Source organism: Bombina bombina, chromosome 5, assembly GCF_027579735.1.
Source record: "Bombina bombina isolate aBomBom1 chromosome 5, aBomBom1.pri, whole genome shotgun sequence".
NCBI lineage: Eukaryota > Metazoa > Chordata > Amphibia > Anura > Bombinatoridae > Bombina > Bombina bombina.
In genome coordinates this window covers 683,825,559-683,850,084 of record NC_069503.1, presented here as the reverse complement: position 1 = coordinate 683,850,084, position 24,526 = coordinate 683,825,559, and positions in this window count along the sequence as shown.

The window sequence follows — 24,526 nt, the reverse complement described above, 5'->3', positions numbered from 1 at the left end:
ATAATGAAAAGATCCGGATCTGGTGAGTCTCCTAAAATGTTCAATAAATGACCAATAAAAACTGTCCAATGGGTAAAATCCTGAAAATACTTTAAAAGTCACACAGTCACAAAAGGATTGTCCTCCAAATGTTAAAATGGCAGAATTGAAGGTTGATTAATGACTACTCTATATAGGAAGAAGACGGATACAAATTCCATTTTCAATGCTAAAAACAGCCATCCAGCGGCCCTTATAAGGGCATTACCTATTTCACAGATGAATAGAGTGATAAGGAATAATTCAGAATGAGAGAATATGGAGCATCAACTACAGGACCTTACCATACAATTTCAAAAGAGGGGCTATAAGATAAGAGCACTTTAGGAATGCAAAGAAAAAGTCAAAGATGATACCCAAAACTCCCTTCTACAGTCAGCGACTGACAAAAAGGAGGATGACACCCCTACAATGGTATTAACTTATACACAGGGGGATGAGAGTATACCTTTGGTTGTCAACAAATACTTGTCTATAGTGGAATCAGATGCAACGTTACCCTTTAAATATTTGAGACCACCCAGTATAGGGTACTGCAGGGGTAAATCCTTGAGAGACCATCTTGTACAATCCGACCCTAGAGACTGCTATACTCCAAAATCATGGCTTCAACAAGCCAGAGGCTGTCATAGATGCTTGGGGTGTGTTAACTGTAATGGTTTGACAACTGGCAAATTCTTCAACCACCCGTATAAAAACATTTTTTTTTATCTTAGACATTGTGTCACGTGAACCACAACACACATCGTCTAGTTACTTCATTGCCCATGTGGGATGTTTTACGTGGGCAAAATGGTGGTAGATAGAATGGTGATAAGGGTGGCCCTAGAGAAGAAAGAGAAAAAGGAATCAGAACAACCAGTAGCGAGGCACTTCGCTGAAGCAGGCCATAAAGTCTCAGATCTGAGATACAGCAAAATAGATCATATACCTCCACCCACAAGAGGGGGAGACAGAGCCAGGACTTTACTACAATGTGAATCACATTGTATATATACCCTTGGCACAGAGGACTAAACACCTATTTGGACTAGCACTGTTTTTTATAACAGAGCTCTATTCTATACATGTAATAGGAAGAGAAGATTGGAACCTAATGTATAATAATAGAATTGTTAAATTTCTCCTTAGGTGTTTTGGAATATAATATATATGGTTTATCAACAATTGTTATTAAACACTCAAGGAGCAGTGCGTAAGCATTTATGATACAATCTAGTACAGTTTGTGACTATACTTGCTAGAGAAGCAGGTTAGTCAATCAAAAAAAAACCCTCTGAGGAAGCGTTAGTGAAACGCCGCGTCAGGGGTCTCCTCTATTTTTTAACCAGCCTCTCGTGTTGTTTAAATTATAATTACCAGCATGCTTTACTTACAAATATTAGCATAAGACTTAGACACTATAGCTTAGCAAGGACGCAAGTGACAGCTATACGTATTATATGTTGATTCAGGTTAATAAGCAAGCACGCTCAATACTTTAACTTTGTTACGCTGCATAGAATATTAATGACAACCTAGCTTTAGACTAATATTTAGTACTCTGCAATAGTAAGATATTTATTTCTCTTACGTTGACTGATTTCACAGCCTTAAGTGTTGCTTCCACACCGACAGGATTGAGCACTAGCTAATATAAACGCTTCAAAGAAGCAGCCTGTTAACTATGGTTTAGAACCAATCAAGCTACACAGCGACTTATATATTTGTACAAACTTTATATTTCTAGTACATATTCACTAGCCCTACATTTGGGTGAACTATACAGGGAGTGCAGAATTATTAGGCAAATGAGTATTTTGACCACATCATCCTCTTTATGCATGTTGTCTTACTCCAAGCTGTATAGGCTCGAAAGCCTACTACCAATTAAGCATATTAGGTGATGTGCATCTCTGTAATGAGAAGGGGTGTGGTCTAATGACATCAACACCCTATATCAGGTGTGCATAATTATTAGGCAACTTCCTTTCCTTTGGCAAAATGGGTCAAAAGAAGGACTTCACAGGCTCAGAAAAGTCAAAAATAGTGAGATATCTTGCAGAGGGATGCAGCACTCTTAAAATTGCAAAGCTTCTGAAGCGTGATCATCGAACAATCAAGCTTTTCATTCAAAATAGTCAACAGGGTCGCAAGAAGCGTGTGGAAAAACCAAGGCGCAAAATAACTGCCCATGAACTGAGAAAAGTCAAGCGTGCAGCTGCCAAGATGCCACTTGCCACCAGTTTGGCCATATTTCAGAGCTGCAACATCACTGGAGTGCCCAAAAGCACGAGGTGTGCAATACTCAGAGACATGGCCAAGGTAAGAAAGGCTGAAAGACGACCACCACTGAACAAGACACACAAGCTGAAACGTCAAGACTGGGCCAAGAAATATCTCAAGACTGATTTTTCTAAGGTTTTATGGACTGATGAAATGAGAGTGAGTCTTGATGGGCCAGATGGATGGGCCCGTGGCTGGATTGGTAAAGGGCAGAGAGCTCCAGTCCGACTCAGACGCCAGCAAGGTGGAGGTGGAGTACTGGTTTGGGCTGGTATCATCAAAGATGAGCTTGTGGGGCCTTTTCGGGTTGAGGATGGAGTCAAGCTCAACTCCCAGTCCTACTGCCAGTTTCTGGAAGACACCTTCTTCAAGCAGTGGTACAGGAAGAAGTCTGCATCCTTCAAGAAAAACATGATTTTCATGCAGGACAATGCTCCATCACACACGTCCAAGTACTCCACAGCGTGGCTGTCAAGAAAGGGTATAAAAGAAGAAAATCTAATGACATGGCCTCCTTGTTCACCTGATCTGAACCCCATTGATAACCTGTGGTCCATCATCAAATGTGAGATTTACAAGGAGGGAAAACAGTACACCTCTCTGAACAGTGTCTGGGAGGCTGTGGTTGCTGCTGCACGCAATGTTGATGGTGAACAGATCAAAACACTGACAGAATCCATGGATGGCAGGCTTTTGAGTGTCCTTGCAAAGAAAGGTGGCTATATTGGTCACTGATTTGTTTTTGTTTTGTTTTTGAATGTCAGAAATGTATATTTGTGAATGTTGAGATGTTATATTGGTTTCACTGGTAAAAATAAATAATTGAAATGGGTATATATTTGTTTTTTGTTAAGTTGCCTAATAATTATGCACAGTAATAGTCACCTGCACACACAGATATCCCCCTAAAATAGCTATAACTAAAAACAAACTAAAAACTACTTCCAAAACTATTCAGCTTTGATATTAATGAATTTTTTGGGTTCATTGAGAACATGGTTGTTGTTCAATAATAAAATTAATCCTCAAAAATACAACTTGCCTAATATTTCTGCACTCCCTGTATAATCAAGTGATAAGTACTAGTCGTATATGTATCTAACATAATGAATCACGGTGTGTAACAACAGTTGATCAATCAATATACAACTTTGAAGGAAATCTATTGCATACCCTGCAGTACTATTTATATTATTCTAGGTATTACTCAACAAGTATAACGAGTAAGACTGTGTCATTCAATATCACAACCAGTGTTACTTTACGAAGCAGTTAGCCACCAATAAAATATAATTATACCTATAGATATCAAACTGCTTTAAGATTTATAAACCACACTTTGGTGTTAAAATCAACTATCTTAAGCAGTAGATTACTTTTATCTGCTATCTGTAAGTTGCTACTACAGTGTGTACACAATATTATTTTTTGTACCTAGATATAATAGCAGCCATAGGTTGGAATAGGCCCCGTAGCAATTTTTGAGCCCAAGCACAGATTAATTAATTATATATAGACCTCAATATATATAAGTATAATAATTTAGACACTATTAAGAGCTAAATATGCCCAATATTAGGCTTCTGTGATTTATAATAGCTCTTTAGTAAATTTCTTATTTGAAATCTATTGCTGTTAACTGTACTAAGATCTGTTGTAATTACTTAGCACTAATAGCATATGCTGAATATTCACAAAACACAGGGAGTGTGTTTTTAACTCTTTAGGGCAGCATAATCATCCACAATAAGCTGTCTTTTTTTAAATGATACCAATAAAGGTTAAATTTTAATACACAGTATTTTTTGTTTTTCAAGGCACAGTAATCATGATTCAATAACTAATAAAGATTTCATATCAGTATATATAAGCATCCCTTTTTTTTGATTGACTAACCTGCTTCTCTAGCAAGTATAGTCACAAACTGTACTCTATTCTATACAGTCTCCTAACGGTCCATTACTCTAGGTCCAACTAACAGCCTGTTCTGCCTTTAGTCCTTATGACTTTCCCTGTATCCCACCTATCTAATATGGTAGTTAAACTAGGGCCTTTTAGTAGAACACTATCCTTTAATCTAATCAGCAGTATGTCTGCTGCCTAATATCCGATATGCTCTACTTTCCCCCTTTGGTACCAGCCCTTCCTAATGTATAGTCGTAGTATTATTAGGGCATCTAAGTTCATTCACTAGTATTAGGGGTAATCCCCATTAAAGGTACCTTTTCTCTTGTATTAGTATTCTTTATCATGGTAGTTGAAAATATGAACATACCCGTTCACCCAAATCCCTTCCTTCCTGTCCTCTATATTGTGCATAGATAATTTGTGCAATTGTCAATTTAGCATGCATTGTCTTTATGTTATTGGTTTTTCTCTTTTTTTCTCTTTTTCACTTTTAAGGGTGAATATCACAAGTAGTATACTGCTATCATCGATGCTGTGAGGTGGCATCAGGTAACCATGGCAACTGGTGATCTCTGTGAGTCATCGGAGAAACAGGAGCCGGATTATGACATCACTAGTATCCAGAACACCGCCAGCAGTGGCATGCTTGTCAGTACATGGTGGAGGGTATAAAGTAAGGTAAGCTAGTACTGTATTATGTAAGTTTTTGTGGTCTGAAGATGGGGGCGACCCCAAAACGTTACTCTTGGTGGAATTAAAACCCTATTTATTTAAGTCCCTGTGAGTGTACCTTTTTTCTTTGAAGCTATACATACACCAACAGGACTGCACCCAGGGAACAGGATTCAATACAGGTGACGTTAGTGCTTGACCCTACCTAGCCAACATATATATAAAACACGGAAGGGAACTGCACTCTCATACCGGACCGGATATACATCCCATGACCCTGCAACATGCTCAGCCCTGGGTGCGCACGGGCACTCACAGGAATCTGTGCTGTCCCCAGAGTCACAGGCAGTTAACCCCAGACAGGTCTGGGTGCAAGAACCATAGGGAAAATTACAAAACAAATTAATACAACACACAGAGAAAGTCCAGCACTCACTTACAAGCTCTCAGCTAAGATTTAAAAGCAAAAATGGAAAGGTTAGTTACCGTATCTGGCCAAATGGGACAAGCCCAGGTACCACGTCAAGGTCCTTTCCAATACCTGCGACCCTAAAACAGCCACACAATGCAAGCTCTCAAATCCAAACAAACTGGGAACAAGGGAAGGGTGCACAGGCCTATGTAATCCCCCAAGAAATATACAAAACACGGAAGGGGACTGCACTCTCATACCAGACCGGGTACACATCCCATGACCCTGCAACATGCTCAGCCCTGGGTGCTCACGGGCACTCACAAGAAGCTGTGCTGTCCCCAGAGTCACAGGCAGTTAGCCCCAGATAGGTCTGGGTGCAAGAACCATAGGGAAAATTGCAAAACAAATCAATACAACACACAGAGAAAGTCCAGCACTCACTTACAAGCTCTCAGCTAAGATTTAAAAGCAAAAATGGAAAGGTTAGTTACTGCATCTGGCCAAATGGGACAAGCCCAGGTACCACATCAAGGTCCTTTCCAGTACCTGGGACCCTAAAACAGCCACACAATGCAAGCTCTCAAATCCAAACAAACTGGGAACAAGGGAAGGGTGCACAGGCTTATGTAATCACCCTAGACCAGTGACGTGCAGTAATAGGAGGCAGGGGAGGCAGTGCCTCCCCTGTCCAATCAGTAAAAATAATTTTTTAATTATGATTAAAAAATAAAAAAATACTTGTGTTTATTTTTATTAATATTTTTGGACCACGCCCCCCTCCTTGGGAAACAACCCCCCCCCTGCAAGTCGGCGCCACCAGATGCGATCCCATCAATTCCCATCTGTTGTGCAATTAAGAGGCAGTAAGCCGCTCCACTACCCTCCTTGATTGCGCAACAATGGATGCTGACTACTGTCTTGGCTAGCGCCACCCAGTGGTGTCTCACTGGGCCACATATCACTCTCCAATAGAGGCAGTTCTCAAAACCGCCTCTATGAGAAGGAGCTACTCACAGCCAATCAACCATCAGGGAGGCGTGCCGGCCGGGCATGTTTGTGACGTTAGACTCACTGGCATCATTGGCTGCTGGCGGGAACAATGAAGCAGGAGGGGGAAGCAGCAAGACAGTACTTGCTAAGCGAGTCTGACTCTGTCCCATCATGTGTCGTTACAACAGTGCCACTGTGACTGAGTGAGTGTCAAGTCAAATGCAGTATAATGATATCTGTATTGTATGAAGCAGCTGCATTAGTATTCCACTTCAAACAAGTATTGTAAATATGTGTATTTTTTTTACATAGTTCGGCAGACAAGCAGGCAGGCACATGGCTCTCTGAGACTCTTAGTATGTTAGCAGCGTTAAACTCCAGCCCCGGGCCCCCTAAGTTGACACTTGACAGCCAGGATCTAGCTAGATGGGTATTTAGCAGAGCGGCATGGGATGGGTATTTAGCACAGTGGGATAAGTATTTAGTAGAGGGGCATGGGCAGGGGCATTTAGCAGAGCAAGATTGGTATTTAGCAATGCACTAGCAGAGCGGCATGAGTTACTTTGTAGGGTGGGTGGGCAGCAGGTGTTTGGTTCACACACTTCACAGTCACTAGTACAAAATGTAAGCCCTCCTATGCCGGCTTCCCTCCCTGACACTGCTAGGCTAGCAAAGTATTCAGCGCTCCTCTAACACACTGAACTGGGCTGTAAGCAGAGTAGCAGACAGAGGCACTTAAGACAATGTGTGTGATTCTCAAAATGTACTTCCTGCAGCCCTCCCGAAACTGCTAGCTGCAGGAAGTACATTTTGAGAATCACACACATTGTCTTCAGTGCCTCTGTCTGCTACTCTGCTTACAGCCCAGTTCAGTGTGTTAGAGGAGCGCTGAATACTTTACAACCAGTGGTGCCATTAGGCCCTCTTCCTTTTTCTACCAAGTTCATAGCCTATAAATTAGGCTTCTTCCAATAGAGCACACTGAACTGGAAATAAATCCAGCATAATGTCCAATAAATTGGAATTAGACAGAGTTTCAAGACAAAAAAAGAGACAAACAGATCTAGAAGAAGTATTTAGTGAATCTCCAGTGGAAACTAATGAAATAAATTCAGACACATTAGATAAGACTCTACGTGAACTCCACAAAAACTTATACAAACAAGACAAAGTTTGGTGGAATCACCATTTCTTTGAGAAATACCTAGAAAAGAAATTAATTCCTCGTGGTCTCAGAATCCAATTATTTCCAGCGTTTGAATTTAGAGATCCAGACCACACTATTGAGTGGGAAGATGCTCTGTCAGAGTGTTCAAACAAACTAATGAACATTCTGATTAGACACGATAAAGCGGAATATGATAGACTCGAGGAAATTATAAATACACACAATGAACAACTAAAACAGTTTGAGAGCCTAAAAGAGTTTGAATCTACTTATAAAAAATACCAACATGAATTGGATAAATACGAATCAGACATTAAGCAAACAAAAACAGGCAAATTCAAGCGAGATCTAGAAGATTATCAAAACAAAATTGTACAAATGGAAAAAAAAGATTCAATACTCATAGCTCCAAAAATGTTCCCAGCAGAGTGCAAATAGTGGAAAGTGATATATCTGACACTGATACAGAAGACATTGATTCAGCAAATGAAGAAGTAGCAGGTCCCTCTAAACCAATCAAAACTGCCAGTAACATGAACACACGTAAAAGGAAAGATTTTTTAGAAGGGGACAGTTTAAACTCAGACCCACCAGAAGAGGTGGGAGGAGCAAACAAAAGGGTATCTCGAGCCAGACACAACAAAGACAAAAAACAAATGACCAAGCCCTACAAAAGAACACCGAGCCCCTTCTCCAAAATGAGAATGAAGACCTAAAAATTATAAATCTATCTACAAAAATTCTTTCAGAGGATCATGTAAAAGTATTATCTAAAGGCATGTCATTCTGACCCAGTACAAGCCTGAATAAATTTGAAATCATAAAAGATGTTCATCTGTTTCTGAGAAAATTACTTCTCAAGAAACAATTCAATACAACTGACAATTCAGTAGAAAACCAGAATTTAGGCAATTTAACAACAGAGGAGAGAGTGACCTTACAAGATCTAGAAGATCTATTGTCTGAAAATGAATCCACAACTTCTAGAAATTGGCGTAAACAACTGAACTACAAATCAAATTATTTACCAAAACTATCAAATGCGCCTTGTATACAAATCTTTAATGAAGTGGTATGCACTGAAATTGTGGAATTAAAGGTACACCCCCCAAAGACAAATCTCTCCAAAAAAGAAAAACAGGCCTTAGCAGAAATTAAAGACTGGGACGATGTGGTAATCCGCCAAGCAGACAAAGGTGGCAATATAGTCATCTGGCCTAATGAAATGTACATGCAAGAAGTGGAAAAACAATTAAAGGATACCACCTGTTATAAAAAACTTTGGAATTGTCCACTTGAAGATTTCAAAGACAAATATTCAAATCTAATAATGAATGCAAGAGTACATGGTGTCATTACAGCAAAGGAAAAGAAATTTCTAACGGTCAATATGCCCAAGATCTCCACATTTTACTGTATACCCAAAATACATAAAAATAAAGAACATCCACCCGGACGTCCGATTGTATCGGGAATAGACAATCTCACGGAAAAAGCCAGTAAATATGTGGACAGCAGACTAAGAGAATTTCTAACACAAATCCCTTCATATATTAAAGACACCACAGAAGCTCTGCAACAGCTACAGGATATTTGGTTAAATGACAACACATGGCTAGTGACAGCCGATGTAGAGGCCTTATATACCAGCATAAGCCACAAACTTGGTCTCCAAGCAGTTAAATACTACCTAGACATGTCCGCAGAAGAAAATTCAAATCACAATGAGTTTATTTTGAAACTACTTGAATTTGTACTGACTAAAAACTTCTTTGTGTTCAATAATAGGTACTACCTTCAAACCCAAGGAACAGCAATGGGTACAGCATGCGCACCAACCTATGCGAATTTATTCCTAGGTTGGTGGGAGCAAACAATAGTATTTTCTGAAAAATATGATATGTATACAAAATTCATCCCCTGTTGGCTTAGATTTATAGATGACATTCTATTCATCTGGGAGGGCACCAAAGAGAAACTTGATGAGTTCTTGACGGAACTAAACATCAATCAACTCAATATAAAATTAACATATCACACAAGTCAAAAGGAAGTGCCTTTCTTGGATTTGTTAATATTCAAGAAACCCAATGGCCAGATAGGGACAGATCTTTACAGAAAATCCACAGCAACAAATACATTACTATTCAGCACAAGTGATCATGCACCAAATACCATTAAATCACTTCCAATTGGAGAGTTCCTGAGAACTAAAAGAAATTGCTCAGAAGAATCTTTGTTTAACAAAAGAGCACAAGAGCTGGATGAAAGATTACAAAAACGAGGTTATAGTAAAACATCTATCAGAAAGGCCAAAAAGAGAGCCCGTTCAACCAATAGAAATGAATTATTACAATCAAAAAGAAAAAAATCTGACGGCAAAACAAGGCTTATTATGACTTATAACTCAAATAGTAAACAAGTCATTGATGTGATAAATAAACACTGGAAAATTTTGCAATCAGACTCCATATTAAAACAGCATTTGGGAAATAGAGTTGATGTGAGCTACAGAAGAAGCAAAAACCTGAAAGATATGATAAGCCCAAGCCACTTTTTGGAAAAAAGGAAAACTATCAAGAAAACTACTGTACAAGGCTCATACCCTTGTGGTACATGCAGTAGTTGCAAACACATGAAAAAAACTCACAGACTAAAAGATAGATTTGGCAAATCTCATGATATAAAAACATATATCAGTTGCAACTCATCAGGGGTCATTTACATGATCAAATGTGGATGCCCAAAAACATACATAGGCATGACGACACGCAAGTTACGAACCCGCTTACAAGAACATCTTCGAAATATAAAAAATGCGGCGAAAGACCTACATGACAAGAAAAACCTCACGTCAGTGGCCTATCATTTTCTAAAGTACCATAAAGGGAAAAACACCTCTCTTACCTGTGCAGGAATCCAGAAGATCAGTTTAGGTATAAGAGGAGGTGATTTATCTAAAAATCTTCTACAACATGAAAGTAGATGGATTTTCTTAATGAGCTCAGTCCAACCAGAAGGACTGAATGAACACAATAATTACTTTACATATCTATAATTATAGAAACAAACAGTCTTTACAAAATAAATACAATTATACTGATAATTATGAAGATCCTGGCCTGAATATATGGGATGATTAGTCCACAAAGGAGGTATTCCTAGTTATCACATCTCTCAACAGAACTATACGGATGCAAATACGATCACAATAATATTGTTCACTTTGAAAATATTTTTCGAAAGAGGAAAAAAACCCTTTCCTCCTCCTTTTTCACATTTAAAAAAAAAACAAAAAAAACTTTTATTGATACACAACTTTTTTACTTTATTTCTCACATTTTTTATTTATTAATAATCTTATTTTAGGTAATATTACCTAAGATCAATATTTTTATAGTACTTCAACACCAATTATCAAATATAGGCAATTTTTCCTTTGTAATAAAGTATATTCACTTTATGACAACACATTTTATTTTATTTCTAAGCACTATATATATTAAATGGTCATGATGCCAATAATCACAGTCTTTATTATTTATTATACATCATATAGTTATAAAATGTATTATATCACCAATATATTAACAACCTTGTTCTGTAAATAGAATTGATGCGATCAAAACAGCTTTTAGTGATACCTGAAATAATGTCATGTGTATAAGAAAGCACAAATAATAATTAGCTATAGGCCAAAATAACATCAACACTCGTTGCTTATATACTAGTGCATCTATTAATATAGATATACTATAGTACTTTTCCTAATAAACTTATTCCAAGGCAAAGAAAAATATATATGTATATAGACATATATATATATATATATCGGTAATCTACATTATGCCAAGTAATAGTTGTAACAATATAATCTTATGCCATAAGTGTTACAAAAATTCACCAATACAGCAATATAATGACAGTCTTCTGTAGAAATATATGTATATATTCTCACACAACAATGTATCAAACATACAAGATTCGATTGCAAATTATTGATCTCAAAAATGAATGAAATGTGCGTGATTTCATATTTCACGCAGACGTGGGCAAAGGTAAACATACACACCCCCACTCTTGATTTGCTAAAAAACTCATGACATGCTAACGATAGGCGGAGTCAGTGGGTTGAAATACCCGCCAAGTTTTCACCTCCGTAAAACCCTTTGAGAAAGCCGAATTGCTCGGCGAAACATGTCAGGGGAGGTTGGGAGTTAAATGGGCTCCTTATAGTGTTAAAAATTTGTTTTAATATCAGGAAAACTTTGATTTAGTGATATATATGGTAACCAGTTTTAACTAAAAATTGCAGCGCAATATCGGTGATTTACTCAGTGGTACAGTTAATACTTAAAATAACAAGTCATACGTAATGGCTTATATTTAGTACATTATTACGGCAGGTATCTCTGCATAGATACACCGATACTAAGCATTAATGTGGGAGACTGAACTTGGCTATAGACAATCAGTTTAAAAGGTGGTTAAAATATTACCGCTAGTAGTCACTGACATAACATTGACATTACTGTCAGTTTACTATCTGCGGTGAACCGGCTGCAATATAAGCACTGAGTGTCCTCAGCGACACGTTTATATTAACCCCTTAATGACCACAATGTACCCTGTATGTCACTGGTTATTAAGGGTTTTTTCAGGACATAATAGCACAAGTCTAGCAAGAACACGCTATTAATGCCCTCCCTTTAGCAGGCTTTGTGGAATAGAGCAGTCTCAACGCTGATGGCAAGACCACACTATAAAACAATCAAGTCCAAAAAAAAGGCCAGTGACATACAGGGTACGTCGCTGGTCCTTAAGGGGTTAATACTTTTCTAGCAGCTAAGCGGTCAACAATCATAAAAACCGCGATTTTGATGTTGCTAAGTTACTGGTGATCGACCTGTACTCATTTGCAGCGCAATAACGGTGCTGCAGTAAGTGGTTCCTATAACATTTGATTAATAAGTCACATATATTGAGCTAGATAACATTATACATTTACTAGCAGACTTTATATAAGGTCCACATACATTGAGTACTACAGTTTAACTAACGGCTAAAATTTACTCGATTCATACTTAGCTTCTTAGACTCCAGAGTACTAACAGAGCTCTGGTGAATAACGTTGTACTACCTTTAGCTCTATAAATAAGCCATATCAGCAAACCCTTATGCTATGTTATACCAGCTGCAGTTAAAATTTAAAGGTTTACCTACATTAGGAATAATTCAGAGAGCAAATTAAATAGAAATATATTGTAGCAATTTGGATACCAGCCTGAATCTAGAATATCTAGATTTAGCTACAAATACACTGATGAGACCCATATAATGGTGTTTATAAATATATGAAGAATTCACTAATTCAGTGTTATCTAGTAGCGAACTGAATAACATTATCCAATACAATTCTTTTAAAAGAAAATATAGACGTACTGCTATTGAGATATTGATATCAGCATTATTGTGCAACAATAGTTAGCTTATTACACCCAAAAAGGGGATAACATTGTAAAAGCAACTAAAATACACTGAACTTCATATTTAAGTACATGGTATACCACAAGATACCATAATCACTACTCTACATAATCTGATATCTGTTTCAGTAAACTAACTGGAATTATGAATGTTCTAACATTCTCTTGGGTTAATTCCCACTTTTATTAGAAATGGATAACTCATAGATTTGGCAGAATCCTAGCCGAAATATATATATATTTGCTATTCATTCTGTAGCAGCTACCTATTTGGATTGTTAAAGCTCTGTTCCATATTCCTATCAAAGTTGAATCGTTCCTGGGTTTTTAATGTATTGTCTGTTCCATTTAATTTTAATATATAGTCCAATAAAAGTTATGTTTTAATTTAATTCACTGATCCGTATTCCTGAAACTCAGCAAACAATTCCATATTAGGGAATTAGAGTGCTAATCAAGTGTACATTCTCTTGGAGATGTCAATCCCCAATTTTTGTTCCTAGTCTTCAGTGCCTCTGTCTGCTACTCTGCTGTTACAGCCCAGTTCAGTGTGTTAGAGGAGTGCTGAATACTTTGCTAGCACTGCAGTGTCAGGTCATGTAAGCCGTTTGTCTTGTAGATGGTCCCGGTGAGTTTTCTGTGGGCGTGATCAGGGGTCATAAGGTGTCACCAAGACTAAGCTATTTCCTTGATCTTGAGCAGTAGCTGTGTCTGCCTTTTGTTAACAGATATTAATGGTGCACACAGCCCTCCCTCCTCCCACTCATTCATCCACAGTGAACAGTCCACCTTATGTCTCTCTGCAGTGCTCAAAGGGTTAAGTTCCAGCTGACAGCAGCTGATTGCAGAGGGCTGCATGCTGGGGGAACTGTGGATCCCTGCTGCTCTAGAGCTAGGTTGGGACTCTGATGTTGTCCTATTGAAATGTTAACCCATTGGGCAAGGTTACATTCCAGAATGTGCCCGTGTGTATGTGATGATAGTGACACATTGCCTTGTGTTATGTGTGTGTATGTTGCAGTGATATACTGTGCCCTGTGTGTATGTGATAGTGACACAGTGCCTTGTGTTATGGATGTAAATGTGGCAGTGACATAGTGCCCTGTGTGTGTATGTGATTTTGACACAGTGCATTGTGTTGTGTGTGTGTATGTGATAGTGACACATTGCCTTGTGTTATTTGTGTATGTTGCAGTGACATAGTGCCCTGTGTGTATGTGATAGTGACACAGTGCCTTGTGTTATGTGTGTGTATGTGGCAGTCACATAGTGCCCTGTGTGTGTATGTGATGATAGTGACACAGTGCCTTGTGTTATGTGTGTGTATGTGGCAGTCACATAGTGCCCTGTGTGTGTATGTGATGATAGTGACACAGTGCCTTGTGTTATGTGTGTGTATGTGGCAGTGACATAGTGCCCTTTGTGTGTATGTGATGATAGTGGCACAGTGCCTTGTGTTATGTGTGTGTATGTGGCAGTGACATAGTGCCCTGTGTGTATGTGGCAGTGACATCGTGCCCTGTGTGTATGTGATAGTGACACAGTGCCTTGTGTTATATGTGTGTATGTTGCAGTGACATAGTTCCCTGTGTGTATGTGATAGTGACACAGTGCCTTGTGTTATGTGTGTGTATGTGGCAGTCACATAGTGTCCTGTGTGTATATGATGATTGTGACACAGTGCCTTGTGTTATGTGTGTGTATGTGATGATAGTGACACAGTGCCTTGTGTTATGTGTATGTGGCAGTGAGATAGTGACCTGTGTGTGTATGTGGCAGTCACATAGTGCCCTGTGTGTTTATGAGATGATAGTGACACAGTGCCTTGTGTTATTGTCTGTATGTGGCAGTGAGCTAGTGCCCTGTGTGTGTATGTGGCAGTCACATAGTGCCCTGTGTGTGTATGTGGCAGTCACATAGTGCCCTGTGTGTGTATGTGGCAGTTGCATAGTGCCCTGTGTGTGTATGTGATGATAGTGACACAGTGCCTTGTGTTATGTGTCTTTATGTGGCAGTCACATAGTGCCCTGTGTGTGTATGTGATGATAGTGACACAGTGCCTTGTGTTATGTGTGTGTATGTGGCAGTCCCATAGTGCCCTGTGTGTATGTGATGATAGTGACACAGTGCCTTGTGTTATGTGTATGTATGTGACAGTCCCATAGTGCCCTGTGTGTGTGTATGTGGAAGTCACATAGTGCCCTTTGTGTGTATTTGGCAGTCACATAGTGCCCTGTGTGTGTATGTGATGATAGTGACACAGTGCCTTGTGTTATGTGTGTATGTGGCAGTGAAATAGTGCCCTGTGTGTGTATGTGATGATAGTGACACAGTGCCTTGTGTTATGTGTTTGATTTATATAAGACTAGTATTAGTCACTGTCACGTGTGCATTTTTGTTTCTCTTTTTTTATCATGAACTGATGATGTTTCTTTGACATTGGAGAGGTTACTTGCATATCTGATCAACCCCTCCCTATTCTTAAGTAGAGTTACTAACTTGTACATCAGTGGTGCCCAGATGACATATGTTTTATTGCTAGAGACATTCTAGTGTAATCTACTGTGGCTACCACTGTCCACTCCTGCCCTTGCCTAAGTTGCCACACACCCCAACATATATACATATATATATATATATATATATATATATATATATATATATATATATACATATATTTTGAGATATATGCATTACTTTACTATATGGTTTTATCTGCTGGTATTGGAGCTGAATTTGAGATATACATATTACTTTACTATAGGGTTTTATCTGCTGGTATTGGAGCTAAATTTGAGATATATGCATTACTTTACTACATGCTTTTATCTGCTGGTAATCAACATTGCAGATAAGCTGGTGCTTTAGTGCAGTTTTTCTCAATCACGGTCCTCAAGTACCCCCAACAGGCCAGGTTTTCATTATAGCTGAACCTGTGCACAGGTGAAGTAATCAGCTGATCAGTAACACAATGGTTACTAATTTTCTCTCACCCATCAGCTGATTATGTCACCTGTCCACTGTTTCAGCTATAATGTAATCCTGCCCTGTTGGGGGTACTTGAGGCCTGTGGTTGAAAAACAATGCTTTAGTTTAATTTAAGCTACCTCTATTGGGTTCATATATGCGTTTCTCTGCGGTTTCATAGACAGTGCCTCACCAGCCTCTGACTTCACCGCACGTCACTGCCCTAGACATATACAAAAGACGGAAGGAAACTGCACTCTCATACCGGACCGGGTACACATCCCATGACCCTGCAACATGCTCAGCCCTGGGTGCTCACGGGCACTCACAGAAAGCTGTGCTGTCCCCAGAGTCACAGGCAGTTAACCCCAGACACGTCTGGGTGCAAGAACCATAGGGAAAATTACAAAACAAATTAATACAACACACAGAGAAAGTCCAGCACTCACAAGCTCTCAGCTAAGATTTAAAAGCAAAAATGGAAAGGTTAGTTACCGCATCTGGCCAAATGGGACAAGCCCAGGTACCACGTCAAGGTCCTTTCCAATACCTGGGACCCTAAAACAGCCACACAATGCAAGCTCTCAAATCCAAACAAACTGGGAACAAGGGAACGTTGCTTTTAAATCGTGCTGGACTTTCTCTGTGTGTTGTATATATATATATATATATATATATATATATATATGTGTGTGTGTTATGTCTGTATTTTTTATAACATATTTAATATTGTAATTTTAAATATGTTAAATATGTTCAATATTGTAATTTTTGAATAAAGCAATGTTGTCTTTCATATCTCTGTATTTGTTTATACGACTATTTGTAGATATTGTAAATATATTATTATTCAGATTGATAATAATTGAAAATATAACATGTAATGTGAAGCATTTGTCAATTAATTGTTAAATTTTGAAGAGTGTTAGTTCTGAGCTTAAAGGGACATCAAACTCATATATGTGATTTCATTATGCAGATAGACAAGACAATCTCAAGCAACATTAATCCTTTTTACTTCTATTATTCCTCAGATATCCTATTTATTATAAAAAGCAATCCACATGTGCAAGCCAGTCACATGAGTCATCTATGTGCAGACATCAATCAGCAGTTACATAGTTAATTGAAATATGCTCTTCATCAAAGGATATTAAAAGAATAAAGAGCAATCAAATATATATCAACCAATTCAACATATATAGTATTTTTCATGTCCCTTCAAGAGAATACTTAAAGGAATACTGCGACACTATAATTTAGATTTATTTATTTTTATAGAAAAAACTTTTTTCATAATAATTTTAAAACTTTCAACAAAATGTATAAAACCAAATAAACAAATAAAAAAAGCCCTTTAGTGCCTGAATATCATTAATGTTGGCAACAACATTTTGCAGGCTCTCAGCCAATCGGGCAAATAAGTGTGGTATTATCGGCTCTGTGTCCCCCGATCTTCATCTATGAAAAAAAGATATGTTGTACCAATTCAGTATCAAGATAGAGGTGTTAAAACATAATATGATAATATCTTACATTCTGCTTCAGCCACCTCCTGATCTGCCATCGCTGGCGACACGGCTGGGGCAGGATCTGGGGCCACTGATTCATCACTTTCAGCTGTCAGAGATGAAACACAAATAAAAATCATTGTTAGGATGAGGATTATGTGACAAGTCCGAGATTATACTCATCATTGCAACATGATGAAAACATTGTACAAATATGTAAATTAAAAACACAATCGCTTACATTAACCTACATTATGAAAGAACTTTTTTTTAAACTCACTTTGTTATGTTAAATATTGCAAACATGTTGTTTTAATGTAAAATTATCTTGGGTATCAGGGACATCATAATCAGTCCCTGACGCATCCTCCATTGGATTTCCCAACAGAGTCAGTGGCAGCGATGGGGAGGAGCGGTTGCTCCGTGGTGTGGCCATAGAGACCGGCCTCATATAGCGTGGAATCCTCCCACTTGGCCTTGATAAATCTGTGAACATATATACAGTATGTGTACTGTATATATTTCTGTTTATATGTATATATTTATGTAGATATATATATATAAATGTTTATATATATATATGTATATATATATATATTAAACAAACCAATGAAGGCCGAAACGATTGTCTGGGGTTGCTGTGTTCCTTGTTCAGAGAGGAATTGCCTGGTATTTCGGCGCTGGACTGACCGTAATAGGCGGGATCAGACTGATATACTACAGGAAACTTCTACTCTGTGAAAAGCATTGCTGGGCTAAAAGAAGTTGCACCCAGGTGGTAAATCGCCATAGAACAGGCTAACAATGGTATTGAGCTGGTTGTTCGTTCCTGTGAGTGCATTTCTCTCTGTGTGTATTTAGTCTCCCTATGGAAAAAAGGGGAAACCAGATGTGGACTCCTTGCTCAGTGTGCTTAGAGGAATACTGCTACACCTCACTGACGAGGCCCAATGAAGGCCGAAACGATCGTCTGGGGTTGCTGTGTTCCTTGTTCAGAGAGGAATTGCCTGGTATTTCGGCGCTGGACTGACCGTAATAGGCGGGATCAGACTGATATACTACAGGAAAGTTCTACTCTGTGAAAAGCATTGCTGGGCTAAAAGAAGTTGCACCCAGGTGGTAAATCGCCATAGAACAGGCTAACAATGGTATTGAGCTGGTTGTTCGTTCCTGTGAGTGCATTTCTCTCTGTGTGTATTTAGTCTCCCTATGGAAAAAAGGGGAAACCAGACGTGGACTCCTTGCTCAGTGTGCTTAGAGGAATACTGCTACACCTCACTGACGAGGCCCAATGAAGGCGGAAACGATTGTCTGGGGTTGCTGTGTTCCTTGTTCAGAGAGGAATTGCCTGGTATTTCGGCGCTGGACTGACCGTAATAGGCGGGATCAGACTGATATACTACAGGAAAGTTCTACTCTGTGAAAAGCATTGCTGGGCTAAAAGAAGTTGCACCCAGGTGGTAAATCGCCATAGAACAGGCTAACAATGGTATTGAGCTGGTTGTTCGTTCCTGTGAGTGCATTTCTCTCTATGTGTATTTAGTCTCCCTATGGAAAAAAGGGGAAACCAGACGTGGACTCCTTGCTCAGTGTGCTTAGAGGAATACTGCTACACCTCACTGACGAGGCCCAATGAAGGCCGAAACGATCGTCTGGGGTTGCTGTGTTCCTTGTTCAGAGAGGAATTGCCTGGTATTTCGGCGCTGGACTGACCGTAATAGGCGGGATCAGACTGATATACTACAGGAAAATTCTACTCTGTGAAAAGCATTGCTGGGCTAAAAGAAGTTGCACCCAGGTGGTAAATCGCCATAGAACAGGCTAACAATGGTATTGAGCTGGTTGTTCGTTCCTGTGAGTGCATTTCTCTCTGTGTGTATTTAGTCTCCCTATATATATATATATATTTTTTTTTTTTTGTGGTTCACATTTTCTTTGATCTTTTATCTTCAGATTAAATAGGGTCAAATATAATTTTTATTAGTTAACCCTTTGAGTGCTAAGCAATTTCCCACCTGGGTGCTAAACTGGATTTGAGTTTTTTTTTTTTTTTTTTTTTTTAAATATATATATATATATATATATATATATATTTTTTCAGATCCCCAAGACTTGTACCGTTGGAAAAGTTAGGCAATTACCTTTCCCTTTTGCCCCCATTTCCCTATACTGTCCATTGTCATTTTTAAATAAAGTTCTGCGGTGACGTCATCAAGCCCCATCGATGCCTGTCACTATACACGCCAGATCACCAGGGTGGGAGTCAGTGGGAGCCCCCAGATTGCCCTCAAGGTGGGTGAGTAACGGTTCATACCGTAGACCATACCAATTTCAAAAGATAGAGGCACCTCCACGGCTTGCATTTAAAATATTTTTTTATTTACTCCACGGCTTGCATTTACAATATTTTTTTATTTATTCCAAACGGCAGATAAATAAAAACTTGATAGTTGCACAGCTAAGGCCGAAAGACCTGGGTAATTCCCAGTGACCCACTGATGCATTTTTGCTCGCAAGCCGTCACACTACGACTACGGCTTGCAAGCCGAAACGCGTCAGTGGGTCACTGGGAATTACCCAGGTCCTTCGACCTTAGCTGTGTAACTATCAAGTTTTTATTTATCTGCCATTTGGAATAAATAAAGAAATATTTTAAATGCAAGCCGTGGAGGTGCCTCTATCTTTTGAAATTGGTAAAGTCTGTGGAATCGGGAGAGCACTCACGGAGTCATTTACCCTCACACCCCACTGCCGGTCACGTGACTGAAGTACGCCCATCGACGTAATCGACCGCACACACACCCTGACGGGAAGGAGAGACACAGAACGCTGAATGACGAGGAGCCGGGTATCTGCAAGCGAGTAGAGTCTCCCAAACAAACCGCAGGTATTACCAGGTTTGTGTGAACAGGGGAGATGAGACCCGGTCACCAGCAAAAACTGTGAGTTGATACCCCGGAGTAAAGGGAGATTAATATGTGTGTGTGAGTACAGAGGAATACGGTGGGACATGAGAAAGATTGTGTCATAGAGGAAAAGGCAGTGGGTAGATTGTGCATTCAAACTAAGAAGGTTTTTACACAGAAGGGATAGCCACAGGTGCTAAGCAAGTGTTTGGCATACCGTAGACCAGGCACACCAATTCCTCATCAGTAAAAAAAGATGGACGCGACATGTTTAAAAATCTAATTCATTCTAAAAAAATGATTAAGTGCGACACAACAATCCCAAGTATAGAGCAATCTGATTGGTTATTGACAGTAGAAAATGTTTATTAATGTTTCATTGGCGGATTATATTTATCATGTGTTCATGACCATTTATATAGCATCCAAACTGACTTATGAAAAGTACTAGCTGATAAGCCTGCCCATAGGACAGTCTATGTGTTGAAACAATGTGTTGTGTTGAAACAATGTGTTGAAACAACCCCCCAAGCTACAAAAAATAAAAATAGAAATACAGAAAAAATAAACAAAGCTATCAAAAATAATGAAATTAAACCTAAACTAATACCCCTATAAAAATAAAAAATCCCCCCAAAATAAAAACACCCCAATAGCCCTTAAAAGGGCTTTTTGTAGGGCATTGCCATAAGTTTAACAGCTCTTTTACTTTAAAAAAAAAAAAAGTCCCCCCTAACAGTAAAACCCCCCATCCACCAAACCCCCCAAAATAAAAAAACTAACACTAAAAAAAACCTAATCTACCCATTGCCCTGAAAAGGGCATTTGTATATATACACACATTTTTTCCTTTCAGCTGAGGTCCGAAGGGCTCTGGGAGAACCTCCGACCTCTTCAATCTCCTCCACAGGTAACAAAAGCAATACAAATATTAATGTTATAAGTGTGCTCACTTGAAAGGGACAGTCAATGCCATAATGTTTACATAGTCTTACTCCACAATATCACAGTATTAAACATCATTGATAAATTACTTTGATCAGTGATATAATCTGTAGCTTAAAGAATAGTAGCTTAAAGAATAGTCTTGTCAAAATAAAACATTCAGGATTTAGATAGACCATGCATTTTAGAAAAAAACAATTTTTTTTACTCATATTAAAAAATCATATTCTTTCTCTTATCTTTTTTTGAAAAATAAAGAATGTAAGCTTAGAAGGAAGTACATGTTTGGATCATCACCTGTGTAGTGCTTGATGATTGTTTGGCGACATTTAAAACACTTATCAGCAAGTGCTACCTATGTGTTTGACAAAAAATGGAACCTCTCCTAAGTGTACATTTAAAATAATATACCAAGAGAACAAAGCACTAAAGAAAATACACAATTTTTTCAAAAGTGTATTGAGACACTTTATTTTAATATGCATGATCCAGATAGGTAATGTTATCTTACAGGGACAGTCAAGTCCAAATAAAAATTCATTTTCAAATGGGGCATGTAATTTTAAACAACTTTCCATTTTACTTTTATCACCAATTCTGATTTTTTTTCTCTTTGTATTCTTTTTGGAAAGCTAAACCTAGTAAGGCTCATATGATAATTTCTAAGCCCTTGAAGGCCGCCTCTGATCACATGCTTTTTTATTTGCTTTTCACAACAGAGGAGAGCTAGTTTATGTAGGCCATATAGATAACATTGTGATCACGCCCTTGGCTTGTGGAAGACACTACACTAATTGGCTAAAATGAAAGTCAATAGATAATAAATAAAATGTCATGTGATCAGGGGGATGTCAGAAGATGCTTAGATACAAGTTAATTGCAGAGGTAATAAGTGTATTATTATAACTGTGTTGTTTATTCAAAACTGGGGAATGGGTAATAAAGGGATTATTATTTTTTTTAAACAACAAATATTCTGGTGTAGATTGTCCATTTAAAATTTAAAATCTATATGAATCATGATATTTGCATTTTGAATTTCAGATGCCATTTCACTTTAAATTACGTGTGATTTCAATATTATCATTTTACCTTTTCTTTAGATACTAGACGGGAACGGGATATTGAAGAGGAGCTTTCTGTTTGTCTTTGGGCGATAAGAGCAACTATTGATGAGGATCAGGAGGAGGAAGAGTTCCTGGGAGAGATCCTGTCTCAAGAATCACAGGAACAGGAAATCTCCCAGGGAATATATGATCCAGTTTCTCTTGTCCCTGATGCCCCTCTTGCCCCAGCTTTTCTGGGCACTGGTGTCCCTGCTGCTCGTGCCCGAGCAGCTCCTGGCCGTGCTGATCCGGCTGCAGAACTGCTGCCTCTTAATGAGGATGATGCCATCAGAGAATTGTTCATTCTAGGGAGGCAATACAGGGTTGATCATCAGGAGCTGCATGGGGCATTAAGATTATCTGTCGAGCAACAGGGGCAGATACTGGAGAGTGGTATTCATTTAGATAGGGACAGATTAGAGTTAGATAGGACGAGATTGGCAATAGACAGGGAAAGATTATCTTTAGAAAGTGAAAGAGTGGTAATAGATAGGGACAGATTAAATTCAGAAAGGGAAAGGGATAGGGAGAGGTTAGATTTTGATAGGGAGAGGTTAACAGTAGAGAGGGCCAGGGTCGCGATCGATCAGAGGGAGCTGGAGCATAGGGAGAGGCCTCTGCTGTCCGCATTCAGCAATGTCTGTCGGACATGATACGCTGCAGCGTATCATGTTGGACACACAGTGGTAAATCTACCCCTCAGACTGGACTGGGTACACATTCCAAGTCACTGTAAAACCCACAGCCCTGAATATTTACAAACAGCTGTACAGTTTCCTGCAACTCAGGCAGTTAACCCCCAACTGGCCTGGGTGTCAAGCCCATTCGGAAAAAAACCTGTCACTGTAATACCTGTAGCCACACAATGTATGTTTTAAACAAGCAAACTGAAAACCAACAAGGGTGACACAGGCCTTTGTAATTTTCCTAAGCAAGCATGAGGTGTTTAGTGTTCATATAATGTGTCTGACACATTTTAGCAGTGGTTCCTGGTCTATTGGGGCAGTGACATTACTAAATGTCTGATTTCTGTTTTAAAACAATGAAAAACAACAACATATTCTGCCCCACCAACTTAATACTTTACCAGCTGCCACTGCATTTGAGAAACAAGTAACATTGCTAGAACTTTCACTTTACATTACAATAAAGGGATAGTAAACCCAAAATGTTTATTTTATGATTCAGATAGAACATACAATTTTAAACAACTTTCCAATTTACTTCTGTGATGAGAGCAGGAAGTGACATCACCAGATTGGGGGCGGGACTTAGGTCCGGTTGTCGGTGTCGCAGTTAGTTAGTGAGATCATTGCTACCAGATGTATCATCATTGCTGTGTCCTGCATGTGTCCTGCATCTCATGACATGGTGTCAGAAGTTCTTGCCTGCGCTTCTGTTCCTGATCGATGACGATGTCAAAGTTTACCCCACCTGAGCCTTTTGACTTCTCTCAGCCTGCAGCTTGGCCCACATGGCGTCAGCGGTTTCAGCGCTTCAAGATTGCTTCCAAGCTGGACAAGGAGAGTGGTGAAGTACAAGTTAATTCTCTTTTATACTCTAGGGGGAAAGATGTGGAGCCAGTGTTCAATGCTTTTACTTTCCAAGAAGGGGAAGAATTTGACTTTGAAATAGTTATGAATAAACTCAGTGTCCACTTTGTGCCTAAAAGAAATGTGATTCACGAGAGGGCCTGTTTTCACAAACGTGCTCAGCGTGTGGGAGAATCTGTGGAGTCATTTGTGCGCAGCCTGTATGAACTAGCTGAATTCTGTGAGTTTGGTGTTGCTAAAGAAGAGCAAATTAGAGACAGAATAGTTATTGGAAAGCTGCAGTTAGAGTCTGATTTAACATTAGATGGGGCTATTAGGATGGCCCACCAGAGTGAACTGGTGAAAAAGCAAAGTGCTGATCTGAGGTCTGAGAGTATTGTGGATGAAGTGCAGCAGTTCAGGAGAACTGCCAGTGAAAGGCACAGTGTGAGCAGTAGACATAGGGCAACAGATAGGCCCAGAAGTGGATGGGCGCAGCATGCCAGATGCACACGGTGCAACTGTGCCCATGATCAGAGTGTCATATGCCCTGCTAAAGTCAAAAGATGTAGAAAATGTAACAGGATGGGCCATTTTGAAGTGGTGTGTAAGACTG